This window comes from Danio rerio, chromosome 9 (assembly GCF_052040795.2).
Source record: "Danio rerio strain M-AB ecotype USA chromosome 9, GRCz13ab, whole genome shotgun sequence".
Lineage (NCBI taxonomy): Eukaryota > Metazoa > Chordata > Actinopteri > Cypriniformes > Danionidae > Danio > Danio rerio.
The window spans coordinates 28,784,931-28,807,630 of record NC_141029.1 but is presented as its reverse complement, the minus strand read 5'-3'; the positions used below and the strand labels follow the sequence as shown (position 1 = coordinate 28,807,630).

Sequence of the window (22,700 nt, the reverse complement as noted above, 5' to 3'; positions counted from 1 at the left end):
CACCGCTGATAGATGTTCCCTCCAACCCTGAAGCTAAAAGATTAATTTGTTTAAGCAGAGCCCACTGCATTGACCTTGGAAGAAACGCTCTCTCTCTCTTTCTGATGTGCGCTTTATGGTTGACCAAAGAGAATAATACAGCTTTCATAGTATTTTGAATGAGAAAACATGACAAAAACAACAAATTTGGCCCCATGGTGCAACATTAGCATAATCTGAAAGAGTTTTTCCATTTGCAGAGAATTACCGTTCACAGCCTTAGAAAGCTTCAGTGAGCCTGACGAACGCTCAACTAGGGGAATCTCGGCGGGAAAGAATCGGTTTGTGTGTTGACGACAAGCAGGAACAATTACTGAACAACGTGGTGAATGAAATTGTTTTAAAATAAATTCTTCTTGCCGTTGAATGATAACCTTTAGAGACTCCAAGCATTGAAATTGAGTTGTATTACTTTTCCCTCCTAAACATTTTTAGGAAGAAAAAAATCATTAAAAAATCATGATGTTTATGCATACTTTCAGAGAAAAAAAATAATAGAAAAAAAAAACTGCAATTCTGACTTGTAACGTTGCAAAAATGCAACACTTTTAAAATGTAGTATAAAAGCACATAGGCTTTGACTTTCTTGTGAAGTTTTCTCTGAAAGCTAGAAAGCTTATATTTGGATACATTAAGCTCAAAGCAGATCACTGCATATTCAAAGCACAGTTGCACTGACTTCTGTAAAAGCCAGAATGGGTAAAAAGTATTTAAACTGCAGTATGTTCATATCAAAGTAGCCCTCTGACATTTCACAGAGTTTCATTCGAGTACACTGAAATACATCTATATCTATGACTTACTAAAAAAGCCTTTAGTGAGTGAATATCATTTTTAAATCACGCCTGCATTTTCACATCCTTTACTAATGTGCACAGTTGACAACAACATTCTTTTAAAACATAATTTATGCTATTCTTACTTCCCACACTTGTTTTTTTAGTGGAGCCTCCTGGGTACCATAAAATAGTTTAGTGCTGCCTAAATCTGTCAATCACTTTCCAGATCAACCAATAGCAGTGGTTTAGGGCATGGCTAATGTAACATGGCTGAGTCAGAGGGTGTTCAGCTGGTGTTTGTATATGCCGGACACATTGCAGTGCTTAAAAAAAATAATAATAATGATAATAATTATGCAGATTTGCTTACAAAATGTCAAAAATCGCAATAGCAACTTTTAAGACTTGCCAAAATATGCAGATATAGATAAAATAGGATAAGCACATGTGCTTTTACTACACTGTAAACCCTAATGCTGTAACTAATTAATTGAATTGAGTACTATTAACTTAAATCATTAAAATTCGTTTATCTTAATTAACCTTGATAAGTATTTAGAACTTTTTCTTATTTTTGAGTTTGAAAAAATTTAATCTTTCAAGTAAGGTGAACAATTCTGCTGGGTTTAATTTATACAAAATGTCTCTTTAAAGTTTCATTAACTCAAAATCTGTCAGCCCATACAGTGAAACAACTGAAATATACACAGATGCATCAAGAATTGGACAAAGGGTAGGAGTGTCATTCAGTATTCCAAAGTTAAAAATTGAAGTTACAAAAAGAATTAATAATAATTTAGCAGTTTATACAGCAGAATTGGTAGCGATATGGTTGGCTCTAAAGTGGGTAGAGGACAATAAACCAATTAAAGCAGTCATTGCGTCTGATTCAAGTTCAGCACTCATAAGTATTAAAAATGTAGTATCAGAATCACGGCAGGACATAATATATGAAATAGTACAGTTGGGAAATAATATCATTAAATCAGGAGTTATCATTTCATTATTGTGGGTACCAGCGCACATAGGGGTTAGTGGAAATGAGATGGCAGACAAGTTGGCTAAACAAGCAGCACAGCAAACTATGATAGACATGGACATCAAATACAGCAAGTCAGAAATCAAAAGTATAGTTAAAACCAAAATATTAGGAAAATGGCAACATATATGGAATAATGGGAGTACAGGACGTCAATATTACACCATACAGAACATAGTTGGGAAAGGTAGGGAAACAAGGAAAAACAAAAAGGAAGAAGACAAGTTCTCAAGAATGAGATTTAATCACACATCACTCAATAGCACACTACATATGATCAACAAACATGCAGATGGGATGTGTGAATGTAACAACCAGGAAACTGTAGAACATGTATTAATGCACTGCCCAATATATCAGACAGAAAGAAATATATTATTCACACAGTTACAGGAAAAACAAGTGGAACCTAACATAAAGAACATACTAAAGTTGAGCACGGGTGATGTATGTTTTAGATATGTTTATAACTATTTGAAAGACACAGGGTTGATTAATAGAATTTAGTATTTAGATGAAAAGTTATCTATATCATATAGAGGTATTATAGAGAAAGAAATATCAAAGTTTGGGACATTTAGTAATTTATTTATATGTATAGGAAAAAGAAATAAAAATTTGATTTTAAATTTTTTTTTTTGGTTTTTTTTTTTTTTTTTTTTTTTGTGATTTTTATGGTTGGGCTTTGTTTAACTATAAAACATGGTTTAGTTAACTCCGGATCCACACTCCAATCCAGATGGTGGCGGTAATGCACCAAAAGCTGGTTGCCAACCGCCATAAAACACACAAGAAGAAGAAGAAGAATCTGTCAGCCCAGTGATTTTGCGTCTGACGTCATCCAGGTTCACGTACGTGCTCATGCTTCATTCGTTTTTTTCAAGATGGCGGATCGGCCTCGCTTCACACTACAGTAAGTAAAATATTTACAAATCCAAGAAATATTAAATGTATGTTTTAATTAATATAATCACAGTAACAGTTCAATGTAATGTAGAGTTAATCAGGGTGCGTTTACATGTCGTACATTACAGAAAACATGTTTAGCCTCACTTGTTGCTAACTAACGTTAACATTGCTGTTTAAAAAGTTAGAATCAGTGCAACGTTAGCGTTAGTTGTTACGTGTTAACTCTGAATTTTAACAGAGTGTGATAAAGACAAAAATATTTAAAATCGGCAGATTACATTTTTCAAAAAAATTTAAATCTTGGCGCGAGTATGCCTTTTCTCAGCCTGTGCTGAAGTTGTCATGGAGACGCGCGCTCTCACAACCGCATGTCATGGCGCTGCGCTGAACTCCATCCAGTGTGTGAATGTGGTATTATCTTTGCAATCTGTAGGCACTTCGGAAACGAAAGGCGCAAGAAACATAACGTTAATCATAACTCAAATGATCTCCGCCTAAACACTTAACGGTATTTTCTGATGACGCGCAAAAACGTAGTCTCAAAACTTAACTCTGTCACACGCAGCTTGTTGCTTGCTGATCCATGTATGAGGATAGCCTGACGGAGAACATTTAAGCTGCGCTCCTCACCTAAGCAGGTACAGAGCAGAGCTTCAATTTACACTACCACATTGAGATAAAGTTGGTTTTATATTCATACATTCATTTAGTAACAACTTGTGACTCGCTCCATAAATTGTTTACCATGGTACTTTGTCTATTCGTTCTGAAATCACATGCAAGTATGACATGAAAACAACATTACACTAAATGCACTATTTTTTTTGACTGAACAATGTTGTACTTTGAAAGTCATTGGCTGCTAATATGATTTCACCATTAAGAATATGCAAAAATTACCTTTCTGAAATTATATTATTAAGGAGAAAGTCTGAATGTGTAAATATAAAACTAACTTTACCTCAATCACCAGCACTGATCAACACTTAATATTTCCTCGCGCTTAAGACGACATCTCTGCATATCAATGATTACCTGATTAATGCGATCAGTTAAATGAGTTTAAATGTCATTTAGGTCAAATGTATTTTAAAGGTATGATAAAAGTTTTTTTTTTTTCAATCTATTTTTTAAAATGTTTACTCTGGAGAGAATATAAACAGCCTAAAAAACAAAGTATGCATATCTATAACACATTAATACAAAATTATGTTATTAAATAAAATAATAACAAAACAAAATATTCAAGACATGGTAAACAAGACATAGTTTTCTGATGTGCAAATTTTGTAGCTTAAAATATATTTATATCTTAAAAATATAAATATTTTAGTCTATATATTTTTACATCATTAGACAATAAGGTAAGTTTGGTTATTTCTAGCTTTTAAAATCAGGCCTTAAATTTCTTTGTCGTCCTATTCAGTTTTAGAAATTTCAATACTGTTTAAATTAAATCTGTGTTCATCAAATCAAAGCAACTAACATGATAATCAGCTCTATTGCTAACCGTTTTGGAGGTTAACGTTAGACATCATGCAATTGTACTACTTCCACTCTCAGCTAAATGACACTGTGACTTTGTGTACTTACAGAATTGAAGGTCGGGTGTTGCTGACTACAGATAGGAACTACAAGGAAAGTGAAACTTCAGCTAGACCTTGAGTTCAGTTTACAACATGAAGATCCTGCTTTCAACATCTGATCAACACCTGATTTTCATCTGAGGTAAAAAATAGATAAGTAAATGAAACATAATAATAATATTAATAAATTTTTTTCTAGAATTGTATATTTTGTGGTGTGGGTTTGTTTTATGAAATTCTCTCTTGTTTCTTTTTGCTGTTTGCAGAGTACCAACATGTTACAAATGAGAATTTTCCCCACAAATTCTTTGCACAACTGGACCACCACCTATTTCATTTGATGACAATTTCAAGGCAAACAGCATCCAAAACTGGCAAGACAGCAGATACCCTGGCTAATCTTTTAAAGGCTTATGATGAGCAGGTATGTTTGGGGTCACGTGTTAAAGTATACATTAAAATATAATTTGAATTTTTTTTTTTTTTTATTGATTTAAAATCATTTATTCATCATTTATTATACTTGATTTCCAGGAACTGCATGATGTCAGTTCATGACGGACTACTCTTATCAGAGGTCTTTTGGTCTTGCTGCGTGAGCGTGACTTAAGATTCTTTAGGAACACCCTGGTAAGACTTCATTCATTCTTTTCACAATTAGGCATGTTTAATGAAAAGATGAAAGTTTTGAAAACTTTTACTTAACATATTTGTAATCACGGATAGTTGATGAATCATATAATATTGGCTCAGTCATTTTGATACTGTCCTTACATTAATATCCTTGAATTATATTTTTAGATTGATAATCCTGCTGACTGAAGATGCTTTATTGGCCCTGCATTCACTGAGGGTCTCTGTTGTCCTGAAGAATGAATTGGACACCACCCACACCACACTTCCAGACCTTTCTTGTCTTGTATGGATTAATGTATGTTCTTCACATAATATATAGTAAAGGACTTTGAACTTGTGCAAAAAGTTTTGCTTGGCATGGATGATGGAAAATAAAAAGTCTCGTAGCATGGAAACCTTAAAGAATGAGTTGATTGTTTTTTTTTTTTTACTTAATAAAGACTGTCTCTGGGGTAGTAACTTTAAAACATTTATTTACCTTTAATTCGTAAGGGTGCATTTTATTATATATAGGGATAGTTTGTCCAAATGTAAAATTCTGTCATTTACTAACTCTTCACTTGTCCCAAACCTGCTTGAATTTCTTGTTTCTGTTGAACACAAAAGTTAAGTAAAGCTGACAACCTGTAACCACTGACTTTCTAATAGGAAAACAAATACTGTGGAAATCGGTGGTTACAGGTCTCAGCTTTTTTTTTTTTTGGTCAAAAATAACCTTTTAAGTGTTCAACAGAAGAAAGAAACTTAAACAGGTTTGGAATAAGTAAATGACAGAATCATAGTTCAACCAAGACTGAATATATATATATATATATATACATATATATATATATATATATATATATATATATATATATATATATATATATATATATATATATATATATGCTCTCCGTCAAACAGAAATTGGGGGAAAAAATAAATGGGGGCGAATAATTCTGACTTCAACGATATATATATATATATATATATATATATATATATATATACAGTTTCTGTGTAGTTTACACTAAACGAGTCACTTCACAGAATGTACACTTATTATTTTTTTAACGAATGCCTTATTTTATTTGTGAAACTGACGATGGAGAAGTTAATTTTAAAAAATGCTATCAAAATGTATGAGCTGGGTGATTTAAGTATTTAAAGTTGAAAGAAATTAAAGCAATTAAGTTAATTGGTATTAAAATGTATGAGCTGGGTGACTAAGTATTTAAAGTTTGGAAAAATTAAAACAATTAAGTTAATTGGTATTAAAATGTATGAGCTGGGTGACTAAGTATTTAAAGTTTGGAAAAATTAAAACAATTAAGTTAATTGGTATTAAAATGTATGAGCTGGGTAACTTAAGTATTTAAAGTTTGGAAAAATTAAAACAATTAAGTTAATTGGTATTAAAATGTATGAGCTGGGTGACTAAGTATTTAAAGTTTGGAAAAATTAAAACAATTAAGTTAATTGGTATTAAAATGTATGAGCTGGGTAACTTAAGTATTTAAAGTTTGGAAAAATTAAAACAATTAAGTTAATTGGTATTAAAATGTATGAGCTGGGTGACTAAGTATTTAAAGTTTGGAAAAATTAAAACAATTAAGTTAATTGCAATTAAAACGTATAAGCTGAGTAACTTGGGTATTTTAAGTTAGGTGAAGTGTCTTGCATGAGTACAACAAACTCAAAACTTAATGTTTCTGTTTACTTAAAATAGATAATTTCATAACTTAAAAAATTTGACGTAACTGATTACCTCAAATTTTTTGAGTTTTGTCAACTTATTCGGGATTACAGTGTAGAAGGAGGAATTTGATAGAACATAACTGACGACTAAACGTTTGTCAATATTATATATTTACTGCTATATATTTATAAAGCATCAGCATTTGCTCTTAATATGAAATACTTATTAAGCTTATAATCTGAATAATGATTTCTGAAGGATCACGTGAAGAATGGAGCAATGCTGTTGATTTTTAACATTATAGAGACATCACTTTTACAATGTCAATGATCTCTATAAGTATAAGATAAATATGGTCACACTTTGTTTTAATGTACAATTCAAATCAATCAACAAACAATTAACTAAGACGTTTAGCTCACTAATTATCTGCTCATTATTAGTAATTAATGTAGTAATTGGTTTAAGATACTAGGTAGGTTTACGGATGTAAAATAGGATCATACTTTATTAGTACTAATACAAAGGTAATATCCTAATAATAGGCAGGTTATAAGCCAGTAGTAAATGTGTGAATTGTTACATAAACTAAAGCGTATTTATAATTTTGCTGTCTCTGAAGTTTGTTCAGAGAAACTCAGCTGTCACACGACTCTGCTTGCTATTACAGAAAGTGATGTCACTCATGTTATACTTTTTGATGGAATATTTTCAAGTGTCTTATCAACATCAGTTCTTAGTGTCCAAGCCCATAAACCTTGAGAGTTTGGGCTTCAGTCATCTGTTGACAGTGATCGTCTCATTCTGGCAGGTGAGTTTTTAAGCTCTGTCATTTTTTCATCATTCATCTAACCAGCTGTCAGTCAATTGCACCAGAATCAACAGGTATGACTGAAGATGAGCCAAGACTTTGACTAGAATAAGCAAAACTATGATTTGTTTATCTATAAAGCATTTCTTAATGCAGTTCACACACATTAAGCCCTTTACACAGAAACAGTCTTCTTTGTAAATTATAAATAATTTACAGTTAATAGATCATGTGTGAGCAAGACCTTTTCAAAATAATTAATTTGTGCCAATGTACCAGTATAAGTAAAATTACTAGTGCAATTATCAGTAATTTACCATTAACTCTGTGTGAATGCAGAACGAAATTACTATTATGATCATGTACAAGACTTACTAATTTGAGATAAAGATGTAAACTCTGGGCCAATCGAAGCATTCAGAACCACATGACACATTTATTTCACACAGCTTGATGCGCACGTTTATTGAAACCTTCATGTGAATGATACTTGAAAGACAACATTTGTGTATGTACCGTAAGCTTGGCTTGCAGTTTTGGGTCATTCTAAACCAGGGGTGCCCAAACTCGGTCCTGGAGGGCCAGTGGCCTGCATATTTTAGTTCCAACCCAATTAGACGCACCTGAACCAGCTAATCAAGCTCTTTCTAGGTATACTAAAACTTCCAGGCAGGTGTGTTGAAGGAAGTGCAGGACACCAGTCCTCTAGAATCGAGTTTGGACACCCCTGTTCTAAACTCTTGGTAAACTAGCTTGCTTCACATTTCACACAGTCCACAGGACACTCATATCCTAAAATTTTAAACTGCACATGTATTGTAACCATTCTTATTCGCATATTTGTATTGCTATTGTCATATAGGATGATCAAATTATATTTGCATGCTTAGATGAAGGCTTTGTTTTTGCACATAATCCTAACTAATGACTGCTATCCAGCGTATACTGTATATAGACTTTTAAGACTGTAAAGAAAAGAATGAAACAACTCTCATCTCAAAATACAGCGTTTTTCCAAATACCAATTTAACTTTGAACCTTGAAAATGGGGTTCAATGCAACCCACTGTATTTCCATGGCTGTCCAAAGAGCATGATTATGAGTCATATGCTTGGCTGTTAGTTGCTAAGCATCTGACCAGGGTTAAATGCAGGGGTTTAAAACAACAAAAATTGAGGTTTAAGCACAGTGTAACAAGCTTCTAGTGTTGCCTGATTTAAGCAGAAAGCAGACAAGGATTAAAAAAAAAAAAAAAAAAAAAGCTGTATGTTAGTCTTATCCTGACAGTGCATCCGAAATTTCAAACTTCCTCATATGTGAATATGTAGTAGGCCTGCACGATGTTAGAAAATTCTGACATTCCGAGATTTTATTTTTCTGCAATAAATAGTGCGATATCAATACTGTTTAATAAAAAATCCTCAAAGACACTCAAAGCACTTTACACATTGGGGGAATCTTCTCCACCACCACCAGTGTGCAGCACCCATCTGGATGATGTGACAGCAGCCATATTGCACTAAACTGCACACCACACGATTGGTGGAGAGGAGACAGAGAAATGAAGCCAACTATGATATGTGGATAGTTAGAAGGCCATGATGAACAAAGCCCAATTTGGCCAGGATGCTGGGGTTAAACCCCTACTCTTTTTCAAAAGACATCCTGGTATTTTTAACGATCACAGAAAGTCAGGACCTCTGTTTAATATCTCATCTAAAAGACGATATTTCTCACTGAGCAGTATCGAATCCCCTTTCACTATACTGGGGTGTTAGAAACCACACAAAACGCACAGCCCCTGCTGGCCTTACTAACACCATATCCAGCAACAACCTAGCTATCCCATGTGGTCTCCCATCCAGGTACTGACCTGCTTGGCTTCAGTGGGCGACCATGTGAGAGTTGCAGAGAGCTAGCTGCTGACAAGACAGTTTCAAAAGCACTATTTTGCTGGTTTTCTAGGTTGTAACAGTAATCTGGTAAAGAAATTGAATAATCACAATGCAAAAAAATGCTTTGCTTTGTTTAATTTCCAGTCCAAATATCTAAAAATGCTTTGATGAAGTAAAAATATTGTTTTATTTACAGATTTAAAAGAAATAAGTCAAAATTAAAAGTGTTTTAGTAAAAATATCTGCCAATGGGGTAAATAAAATAATATTTTTTGCTTTCAAATGTAGATGTTTGGACTAGAAACAAGACAAAAAAATTAAGGAACAAACGTTAAAAAGTAAAAGTAAAACCTTTTTTGTATAAATTGTATAAATTCCATATAAGTACAGTAATATAACACAATTCTGTATTTCCTGGTCTACTGAGACTTAACATTGCATATAATTTAATGTGACTGTTGTGAATGTGCCCAATGCAATATTGATGCTGAAACAATATATTGTGCAGCCCTATGTAGTATGTGAAAAACAGTACATATGAGCAAAGTAGTATGTCTGAATTTGTAAGATCAGAAAAGTTAAACAAGTGGATCTACTACTACTCTGGTGAGATTCTTTACTATCCCACTAGGCCACAAGAGATCATTTATGAAATGTCAATGTAATGACGCATCTGACCCAGGTAGGTCATGTGATGATGAAAATAAAGACACAAATATATTAGCCAGTAAACATATATATATATATATATATATATATATATATATATATATATATATATATATATATACGTATATAATACGTATAATATATATAAAACTTAATTTTGAAAGTTTAAATTGATCTCTACACTTTAGTAATAAACTATTCATTTCGAAAGTCAACTTTCGTTTATATAAATAAAATATATTGCCTGAAAAAAACAAAAACATATAAATAAAGCAACCAAGACACCGACTATAAATATCTATAAATAATAACAAGTAACAGGCAGAAAACACCAACAGAAACCATATCATTCATGAAATAAATCTGCCTAATTTTGTTATTGGACCAATAACAATAACTAAAAATAGCATTTGGTATTGGTCACCGATATATTGTGCTTCCCTCAATGACAACATGCCAGATGTAGCATGTCTGAACTCCATTCATACAAACCACTTTCATACTATGAAGAAAATACTTAGTATGTTCAAAAACATATACACATTTAGATTTAGTATACAAGTACTGTAGTATGCACTTTTGGAGATAGCTCAAGTCTACATATTGGTCTCTACTGCACAATGTTCTCTCAGGTCATCCTCCTCTTAGCAAATAAAAACTCAGCACACTCACAAATTAAGATGAATAGAGTGATTAACAGTACGACAGAGCAGAAACATTTTCATTCCCTCTTACCTCAGGCACAAATATGAATGGATGTTTTGATTTTAACTGTCTTGTGTAACAGCCATTGATTTGAAGCGTTTCATTAAGCGATCTGCCATCTTTTAGCAGGTATATTGGACAGCGCTGCCTGTTACATGGCACAGTTTTAATATTGGGTATTTCACACATCGATTGAGCCCCTTATGGAGCATCGCACTGGAAATCTTTACAGACAAAGGTAAAGGTCAAGCACTGACTTTGACACGTCAACAAGGTGGTGGCAAGAAAGAGGGCATTTGAGCCTCAACTGTCAACTGAAGTGCTTCAGTTTGCATAGAAAACTAAAACAGAGAGAAAAAATCCTGCTTTTCTAATTTAATTTTAATATATTTATTATTATTACAAATTAAACATTTGTTAGATAATTAAAAAAAAAAATTTTTTTTGGATAAAAATTACACAAGTAAGTAACTGTAAAGACAAAAAATATTTTCAAATAAACTTTAAAAAAAGTTTGTTTGCTGTAATAATTTAATTTGAAAAATATTATTTGAGTTTATGTTATATGCAGTCATTATGTCAGTAATTTATTATTATTTTTAAAACAACAACAATAACGTTTTGAGCACTAAGTCAGCATATTGAATTTCTGATGAATTAATGAATTTATATAAAATATAAATATGAATATAAAAATAAATAAAAATATCCAAAATTCTAATAACAATTCAAACCTTTCAGTATATACATTTATATAATATTTAAATCCTGCTTTTCTAATTTAAATTGTTATATTACTATAATATTAATAATAATAATAATAATAATAATTATTATTATTATTATTATTATTATTATTATTATTATTATTATTATTATTATTATGAAATATTAATTTACTGGGGAGAAAGTATATATATATATATATATATATATATATATATATATATATATATATATATATATATATATATATAATATGATAAAACAAATAAACAGATAAAAAATACACAAATAAGTGACTGTAAAGGCTGATTTTACTACAATATTTTTATATTTTCAAATAAATGCAGCAAACTGTAACATTTTTAAATGCATATTACAGGCAATAATTCAAAAGTTTTGGGTCAGTAATTTATTATTTTATTCATAAAAAATAATATAATAAAACAACAACAACAATCATGTTTTAAGCACCAAGTCAGCATATTACATTTCTGATGAATTAATGAATTGAAATAAAATATAAATATATTTCAAATTATTTTTTTATATTTTTATTATTATTATTATTATAATTATTATTGTTGTTGTTGTTGTTGTTGTTGTTGTTGTGATTGATTATTAATTAACTGGGGAGAAATTATTTATTTAACAAGGATAAAACAAATAAACAAAAAATACACAAATAAGACTGTAAAGACTGATTTTACTACAACATGTATATAGTTTAAAATAAATGCAGCAAAATGCAACATTTGTAAATTCATCTAGTCATTTAAAAGATTGGGGTCAGTTATTTATTATTTTATTTATAAAAAAATAATAATAAAACAACAACAACAAGAATAATGTTTTGAGCAAATAAGTGAGCATATAAATTTTTTGATGAAAGAATAAATGAATATAAAATATAAATATGAATATAAATATAAATACAATATTCAAACCTTTCAGTATATTATATTATATTATATTATATTATATTATATTATATTATATTATATTATATGTTGGTGTTTAAACTAGGCTTTTTAAAACTTATTTTTGTAACAACAACAAAACTTTAATATTAGAAACTGCTGTGTAATTACAAACTTTTTTTTTTCTGCCTAGGGCACCAAGTGAACCAGAACTGCCCCTTGTGCCCCCTCAAAAATATGATGTGCATGACGGGCCTGTATACACATCCACAACTAAAATTAATTCCCTTGTCACATCTGTGGCTGATTTACGTGTCTAGTGTTATGCAGATCAGCAGGCGTTGAGATGAGGTTCGGCTGTCAGAATTGATTCCACCTTTCCATCCGAAGGGTCGTTAGAGATAAAGTAACCACTCTGCGCACTGTCACTGATGAATTAGGGTTTGCATAACCAATCATCTCCAGGCTGACAGACAGGCAAATGCCGATGTGAACTCAAGACCCAACATATTCAACACGACAGCAGTGCTTGCGGGCTAATACTAAAGCTGTTTGTTTTAATATTTGTTTTGTTTATTTCTATGTATTGTGTTTTCCATTGCTTGTTGTGTATGGATTGAGAAATAAAAAGTCAAGAGAATTAGGCTGTCAGTTAAGGTTCCATTAAAAAAGTAAGTAGGGCTGATATTTGATTTATCTGAGCTTCTTCGTTCCTAATAGTTTTGTAATCAGTCCTCTAATGACTGTTTATGTGTATATCTGTCATAAGACAGACAGTGTTAATCAATGCAGAATCAGTGGTATTGGTAACTGATTATTTATGGCCCTCTGAAAAGGCCCTACCCTACTCTTTCCTCTTTGCCATTGAAACAGAGTGTGAAGGGGAAGGGCTTAAAAATGTTACCCTTAAGAAACGGAACAGCACTACAACACCCCACGCATCATCGCAAGGTCTTCATATATGACATTGACTATGGCGACTACTGTAGTTATTCTAATCATGTAATTTTTTTGGTATTTATCTTATTATTATATCATTATGATATAATGTGTCAATAAGCTTGTAACTGTGCATTTACCGTGGCCACATTCATCTACGTAGACACACAAAAATAACATTAAAATTATACCAGACATTGAAAAGGTCATTCCCAGCCACTAGACTTTTCTAACAGGGGATTTCAGTGTCATCTAGTGACAAATGTGAAAGCATGTTGTGGGAGTACTATACAATAGTTAATATTACACTGTAAAACCCAACAGTCAACTTTATCAAATAAAATGAGTGTAGTTAACTCAAAATTTACTGAAAGTTAATTCTATTCATTTGAAAAGAGTTTTGAACTCAGTGTTGAGGGTAATGAGTTAATTAAATACCTCATTACTTCAACTTAAGTTCACAGTACTCATATAAATATTTTTTTTAATAAATAATAGTTTGTTATAATGGTTTGTTGCAATCATTTTCCTCAAACAGTTTGAGTTGCCTTAACTTAATGGGTTTTACAGTACTCAGTTGGTTTGAGTTCTCTTCATTTATCTGGTTTCAAAGTGCTCAAATTGCTTCGTTTACTCAAATGGATTAAGTTCATAGTACTCATAGGGATTAGTTTTTGAACTTCAATGGTTTATTGCAATCTGTTTCCTCAAATGATTTGAGTTACCTTAACTTTTTGGGTTGTACAGTGTATGGATTATAGATTGCGATATTTTTTTATTTTTTATTTTTTAAAGCATGACAGTAAAACACAAACGCTTTTATGAATGTATTAAATCATGTGCTTGTTTGTTGTAAAATTTTGTAATAATGACAAAAAATACTCATTTGTGTATCTCCAGACTTTCGTGTGCAGCCATGCTGTCGTTTTAGATTGTGTATTCTGGGAAATTTTTGTACCCCTTGGTTTTAAGTGTGGTCCTAAAAATCTCTGTTTTAAGGGCTAGCTAGCCCTTCCCCTTAGCCCTACACCTTCAAGCTAAAAAGAAGTGGGAGGTAAGGGGAAAGGGCTAAGGGGTAGAATTGGGATTGGGCCAAAATCTCTTCTCAAGTAACTAAATGGAATTTTTGGTATTTTTAATCTTTGAAAAATAAGAAAAAAAAATATTTATTTATTACTAATGTACAGTATTTTATTTTCCCACTTATTTACTCTTTATTTATGTGTTTGCTGATAAAGAAGTAAAAGTAATCTGTAATTTGTAATGAGCAACACATTACAATTAAATACTTTGGATGGAAATTCAGTCATAAACATTAATGCTATTTCTTTTAATGTAACAGGAATAGATCCATTCATCTTTTTTAAAAAAGAATATTATTAGTAATACATTAAATAACAGCCATTGTGCAGTTTTGATTTGCACTTTTCTCATATTGAAAACTGGCAGTAATAAATGTTCAGTCTACTTTTATATCATTAAGTTGTCAAATTATCATGTAAAGCTCTAGTTCTATTTGTGCTACTATGCTTTTCAAATGATAAAAATGTATAATCTTAAATGTTTCACATTCAACTACATGTGCAATACGACATTGAAAATACTGTAAAACTCCCCAGCCAATGGTAAAACGTTATACAGGACAATTGGTTTTTCAAAAGCATTCAAAAGCAAGGACAATGGGGTTTTCCAGGCCCAATTAGGACAGCGCGAGTTGGGCTAGATTAAAAACCAGAGGGGACAACTTCATCCCCAAACGCCTGAACTCAAGCAAACGAAGCTCACAGCTGGAAAAAAAATTGTTTGAGAGTGTGAAGCGCGAGAAGGAATGAACAGGAAATGAACATAGAAATGCAGGGGGGAATAATTCATAGTTTTATATGGGAATAAAGAATAAATGGAGCAATTTTCCTCCAGACAAGGTGACATTAAAAATGTCAGTGGTAATTGCGTGCGAGTTAGTGCAGCAAAAAGAGCTTAGCATTATGGGTAATGTGCGAGCAGAGCTATCATTAACATCAGAGGCCCACTGTAAGCCTCTGTTCGTGGTATAGCTGAGGTCAACACACATCTCGCAGGCATTTGGAGCAAAGTTTGGGTCGCTTACTGAAAGGGGAAAACAGGACTTCCGGTGACCCTCATCTTAAAGCAAGCGACCACCTCTCCTCATTGCTTGCGGAGAAATATGAGTGAAAGGGTCAAGCGATCATGTTCTTGCCGTCGGGACTAAAGCTTTGGTAGAGCTGCCGCCTTTCTCAAAGTGTCAGCAAATGTCACGGATGAGGAGCACCTACTCCTTGCCATTGGGCCGGCTGACATTCCGTTTGCTTCGACATTTGGGTTGATACGTGGACACACAGTGAGGGTGCATGGTGAAAAGTTTCAGAAAATGTTGCTCAGGGCTTTACTTTGACAGAACCTGCGATTGGTTGAGCTGACCCCTGCGACCCCTCGAATCCATTTTCTCTGTAATTCAGTCCCAACATCGAGCGGCAACATTTGCTGTCTGTCCCTGACCCCGAGCACACATCCAGTGGAGGGTGAGAGGATATCAAAGCGCTGGTCTAATGCAGTCGCTGACTCTAAAGGTTTCTTCAGGACTGCTGAAACGTCATTATTGCGTTTCTATCTCAGGTGCCCGGGCGAGAGGAGTGGAAGTGATGTCTTTGAGCTGTCTGCTGTCTGGATGGAGAGACGATTGGAAGTGTTCGGATGAAATGAGCACCAGACAGGAAGCTCCAGACCAGACGAAAACATATCTGCACCATCCACAGGGTGCAGTCCAAGAAGCAGAAATTCTGAAATTTGATGATTTGTTGCTTAGACTTTTTTTTTTTTAAACTATACATTTCTTAAATGGGTGATCCTTGCTATGATGATTAAAGAGTTATTCACTGTTAGGGTCTGATCTCAATAAATTCTGTCACACACAGCAATGTCAATCTACACCAAACCTTCATTTTTGATCAGAGCTGTGTGTGTGAGGATGTGGTTAATATCTCTTCACAGCAGAACATTAATCTGAGTCTGGGTGTCATGGAGGGAGGTGGGCGCAGGGTCGTCCGTCCTCTTTAAGGTCTTCCTCCCATTAGCCCAGACTTATCAGGGAGATTAATCGAGCCCCAAGCGTTCCAGTCCACACATTTGTCAGGCCACTCATCCACTAATATATCCCTACGATCCTTAATTTTTTCACACTTTTACTGTCCCTCTCTTTTTTTTTTCACCCTGAAGACAAAAGAAGGTCAATCAGAGCATCAGGCAGGAGTGGACATGGATGTGAATTGTGGATGTTTCTGATCATGATGGAGTTTGTCTAGCTTTGTTGATGGGAGTGTTGGCCTAACAGAAAACGCTTAGAGGCTGGAAAGGATTGTGAAGTGACATTTAGATAATTAAGCTCAATTTGCATCTTTAGTTCCACATCAAGTGGAAATCTATAGAGGAGCTGAAAAATGAGTCAAGATGTCAGACATTTGTAAAGACACAATTTGATGCAGCTAACAATCCAAACTTACCATAGCGCTCAGTTATGAATAAGACAGATATAAAGTCATGGTTTTACTAGGTGGTATGACAATTTGGATTCATTAAGATGTGTGGGAGAACGTAGATAGTCTGTGACATCAATTATGTACAGCTACTGTAAATCAGATGATTATTTTTTTTTAGGTTGAGATTTACACACAACATATTTCAAATAAAGCACAACATGCATTATACAATGTTGTCATTCATTTATGCAACAGTGATGTACTGGGGTCTAAAACTAATAATTATGAAAAAAAAAATTGAATGCAGTGACAACAGTGCACCAAATCTCAAACAATCAGCATGGTCATTTATTCATTCATATTTTTTTCAGCTTAGTCCCTTTATTAATCAGGGGTTGCCACAGCAGAATGAACTGCAAACTTATCCAGCAAACGTTTTACACAGCAGATGCCCTTCTAGCTGCAACCTATCACTGGGAAACGTGGATACATCATCATAGCATAATTTGTGACATTTTACAACAATAATTAATATTTTTTCATTACTGTGTGGGTTGGAATAAGGGTAGGCGTTAGGCTTGGGTGGTAATACGGTAATATGGTATACTGCGGGATCTAAAAATAGCAATAGTGTCAGTTTCAATATCGTTATACCGTCATAAAAAAAACTATGCACTTAAATAGAAGACAAGTATTAAATAATAAATATTATTTATTTAATGCCTACAAATGCATATGCTCGATTGTCATCACGGGACAGTGTGGAGGAGAGAGAGAGCGGTCAAGTAGATGGCGAGTCGTGCACCAGGTGACCTGCAGTTTGGCAGTATTTCCAGTTTCGATCGTACGAGAAGGGAGACGTGGTAAATATGAGAGGTTTGCATTCCTGCTGCTGTATCGCAGGAGTCACGGGATCTGACCAGATTTATTGTGGTGCGGAATAAATTTCCGAATAAAGCAAGGGAGCGGTCGGTAACTCTGGTGTAATTTGAAAGGGAGCATGGTCTAACAATATCGCTCCCGAGCGAGCGAGCACGCGCACATGCTGGATGCTGTTTATGTGTGTGTGTGTATGAATGAGAGAGCGCGTGGTGCTGTGTGGGGCTCTCTCTATGTGTGTGTGTGTGTGTGTATGAATGAGAGAGAGAGAGAGAGAGAGAGAGAGAATGTGGTGCTGTGCGTCGCTTGGTGCTGTCTCTGTGTGTGTGTGTGTGTGTGTGTGTGTGTGTGTGTGTGTGTGTGTGTGTGTGTGTGTGTGTGTGTGTGTGTGTGTGTGTGTGTGTGTGTGTGTGTGTGTGTGTGTGTGTGTGCGTGTGCATGTGCGTGCGTGAGCGTGAGCGTGTGGGTGTGTGTGAATGAGAGAGAGCGTCTCACACAGACCTCTGATACGTACAAGACGAAACAGGTGACCGCAAACCTATGGTCGAATATACGGTATTCAGTTTCTGAATGGTTTAGGCACAAGCCAACAGTTTGGTGACACTGTCTGAGCCTTACGTCATATACATTTATTTATTTTTTATTATGCATGGTAATACCAGATACCGAGGTCAAATAGGGAGGAGGTTTGACGGTATTAAAATTTGGATACCAATACAATACAATTACTAAGTAAATTAATAAATAATATAAATAATTCTCATTAACTTCCAGCTGCAGCTGTATCTCTTGTAGCTTTATGCCTGGTTCCACGATAAGTGTTATTAAGTTATTGGCTAGACCAATAATGGTGACCAATAAAAGGTGAGCACTAAGCCTCAGAGCACAGAACTGACAGTTAATACTAATGGCAGAGATAGAGACAAAGAAAATGAATAACTAACAGTGAATAATTATCAGAATATCTGCCAAGATTTTCAGTCCTTTATAGTGTTTTAAAGCCTAACATTTTTAGCCCTAATTAGATTCAATTAGTCCAGAAATAGGTAAAGCGGTGGCGGAGTAGGTTGTGTCGCCTCACAGCAAGAAGGTCACTGGTTCGAGCCTCGGCTGGGTTAGTTGGTGTTTCTGTTTGGAGTTTGCATGTTCTCCCCCCATTTGCATGGGTTTCCTCAGAGTGCTCCGCTTTCCCCCACAGTCCAAAGATATGCGGTACAGGTGAATTGGGTAGGCTAAATTGTCCATAGTGTATGAGTGTGAATGAGTGTGTATGGATGATTCCCGGAGATGGGTTGCACCTGGAAGAGCATCTGCTGCATAAAACAAATGCTGGATTAGTTTGCAGTTCATTCCGCTGTGGAGACTCCAGATTAATAAAGGGACTAAGCAAAAAGAAAATGAATGAATGAATAGTCCAAAAATAGTACATCTTGATTATCTGTCTATTTTAGAATGATCAAGACTTACAAAAGATAACAAATATAATTTTTGGTAAAGAAATAACATTACCATAATACTAAACAACATCTCAAATATCTCATATTTCCAAGATCATGCAGACCGATTTAGTACAACACTGTTTTGTACATAAATTACTAGGGATGTAACGGTATCAGAATTTCACGGTATGGTAATACCTCGGTATGAATGTCACGGTACGGTATTTATTGAATCATTTACAGGAAAAAACAAAACTTATGAAAATACTCCAAAAAAGTGCCAAAAGTGTCAATGAAATACAAATTAGTCATCTATCTGTAAGCTTTGAAACAGGAACTTCAATTTTAATAACAAAAAATTATTAAACCATGTAAAAAAATAAAGTTTCAATTTAGTAGTGTTGAAAACTCATCTCATTCAACATTTAATCACTCACTCACTTAGATAGAGATGGGTTTAAAGGAAAATTATCATATAAATATAATCTGGTAAAAGCTGGTATCTCTGGGTATTTACAATGTCCCCTGCAACAGAAAAAACCCTCTCCTTTGGGACTGAGGTTTCTGGGACAAGAGAGATATGACTTGGCCCAGGTTGTTAGCAATGGGGAACGTTGTGCATTGTCTTTCCCCCACTTGAGAGGACAAACCATGAGTGAGATAGAGATCTCATGTCTGCATCAATCTGAACAGTGTGCTGTGTTTCTGCAGTCCCCATGACTGATTAGTCGTATTCCCCAACTTGCAGGCACGTGCACACACAGTGCTCAACCTGTGCAGTGCACATGCCCTTTTTAGTCTTGGATAGAAAGTTCCCTTCCAAAATGATCAAAAGTGCCCCCGCGACTCGACATACCCTCCGTCCCCGCTTTACAGTACGCGCGCGACAACACAGCTGATAAGAACTCGCGCGACAACACCGCTATTCAGTACGCGCGCGACAACACAGCTGATAAGAACTCGCGCGACAACACCACTATTCAGTACGCGCGCGGCGACAACACCCGCTTTAGGGTTTTCCAGCTCTTTTTGATCCCCGCTTCTAGCAGCACACTCCATTTCCGCATTACTGAATCTGTAGCGACAACAGACCGCAAGGGATGATGGCCAAGCCTGGGCTGATGGGAATTGTAGTTTCCGGTACCTCCCGTTCGCTTCATTCGCCTGAGCAAATTTTCTCAGAAGACCTATAGTTTTACCGAGTCATGCGACTACGGTAATATCGAAAAAAAATTAATATTGCGGTATGACGGTATTAACAATACCGTTACATCCCTATAAATTACACACTTCTTCCTCTTTATTTTAGGTAGTTACAGTCTTAAAGAAAAGAGCTCTTCTGATATACAGCAGTTGTCCTAAATCACGGACATTCACTTCAGGACCCTGAGAGCAAACCATAAGAGACACAACAGAAGGACACAGCAGAACTGTGCAGCCTCTCAGTGACTCGGCATCTGCCTGCTGCACCACACAAACACAAATGAATAAACAACCTCTTCTCTTAATTTCTTAAAGTATGCATCTGATATTTCCCACAAAATGAATCTATTAGTTTTTTGTCTGAATTAATTACCACTCTGTATAATGATTCAGTTATGTATCCAATATGTAAGTAGCTAATTTGTTTGTAAGGGAAGTTCTGGAGCACTCAACCACCATACAAGGTGCGTGACACAATGCAAATGTATAAAAAAATAGGGAACTCCAGCAACACTTGTAATAATGGAGAACAGTTTATTGACATTGTATATGATGTATAATTCGCTTTCATTCTTTACCCATGTTGTATCAACTTCTCTGACTTCTAACTTCAACTTCTCTGATATTTAATTTTCACAAACTTCAATTTTATGGAAAGGAAAAGAAAAACTAACAAAAAAGTTCATTTGTTGAGTCAAAATAACCGATTTTGTGTTCTGCAGTAGAAATAGATTGCATTGATCAATGATTCCACACTGGTAGAAATCTGGTTAGACCACCCCTTTAAATAAACTTACGCTGGTTAATTACACATCATTAATTACATAAGAGAAAACATATTTTCTGTAATTTTTCTTCAAGAAATATAATAAATAATGAGTTTGACAATGTGCTAGTCTCTGATCTTGTATCCGAAGTGTGTAACATGCAAGTCAATCACAAACCTCCATCTACCCGTCAACAGCCCCATCACGTCCCCCCAAATCAACATCTGTTTACACATTGAGAGCTCTTCCGTCGATTTCGCAGACTGTCCATCTTTCTTAGCCAAGTTAGCAACTTTTTTCCGTGAGTATCCAATGAGGTGAGCGTAAAAAAATAAAACATGGAGGGGGAAGCGAGGCAAAAATATCCCATTAACTCAGGAAATTGGTACAAGCTGTGCCACAGCACAATGCAATCACCTTCTCCATCTTAGCATCTCCTGTCTCTTTCACCTCGTCCAACAAGTGCTGGAGTCATGGGTACTTTGTTTTCCGGCTGACCATTAGAGATCTTGATAGACAGACATACTGTAGTGGAGGATAAATAAGACTAGAGAGATGCACAGGGAAAGTCTTAAGAAGCAGCAGAAATAAATCTTTTTTTTTTTTTTTTTCCCTACAGACATGAGAGCAGAGACTTTTTCTCTAATAATTAAAAAGAAACAACAAATTATAAAAATACGATGCATGGGCATTTCAATAAATATCAGAATGTCTCAAACTGTTCATCATGGGCAAAATTGAGCAGATAATTAATTTTAATTCTGAGGTTGGGCTGCACCATACTGGAAAAAAATTAAATGTTTATTTAAATTAAATTATTAGCCCCCCTAAATATATATTTATACAATACAATACAATACAATACGAATACAATATTACTATATGACTTAATATCTCTATTTGCAGTGCATTTCTGTATTTGCACGAGTTGTGAGTATTTTCATGCACATGTTTATTTAGAGATTGATAAATTAATGTTTACTGTTTGCATTTCCATAAAATCTAATAAACAATCTATTAAATGTTTGGGGTACCCCGACATGTTTTCGTTGTGGTCTGTGTTATTTGCAGTGCATTTCTGTATTTGCATGTGTTGTGAGAATTTTCATCCATAACAATCTATAAATACAATAAAAAGATACTGAAAGAAGTGAAATAAAGTGTTTTATCACTTCAAGAGTCCAGAGTAATTAAGTGAAGTAACTGAGTGATAAAAATAAAAATAATTCAATAAAATTTATCACAGTTAAGGTCAATACCACGAATGGAACAATTTCTTATACCTGGATGCTTTAAAACCATAATACAATCACAGGCATTAAAAACACATGCAAATAATAAATTATAATACAAACTCAACATTGCATATACTCATGATGTGACTATTGTGAATGATCACAATAAAACTGAGATATTAATGCTGGAAAGATTTATTGTCCAGCCCTAATTTGTGGGTTCCCTCACTAGACTCCTTATCCTCACAGTCAAACAATAATAGGCTTAACTGTCATTCTAATCATTTCTGTTTAACTGAAGTATACAATCCGTATCAAGACAAACACACTGCACATCAAAAAAAAAACTTTTTCC

At 34.2% G+C, this 22,700-nt stretch overlaps 1 protein-coding gene and 1 long non-coding RNA gene across 9 annotated transcripts in view; one reads left to right on the top strand and one right to left on the bottom strand.

The window, feature by feature from the left end:
• LOC141376138 (uncharacterized) overlaps positions 1–22,700 on the bottom strand; it is a 1,062,333-nt gene that overhangs the window by 222,385 nt on the left and 817,248 nt on the right. The window lies entirely within an intron of this gene.
• LOC147842388 (uncharacterized) lies at positions 2,726–5,393 on the top strand. Of its 2 annotated transcripts, XR_015499559.1 has the most exons (6): positions 2,726–2,770; positions 3,332–3,404; positions 4,362–4,494; positions 4,619–4,776; positions 4,887–4,982; positions 5,154–5,393. It is a non-coding gene; the product is annotated as an uncharacterized LOC147842388 (long non-coding RNA). The 2 variants fall into 2 exon arrangements; XR_015499558.1 differs by lacking the exon at positions 3,332–3,404.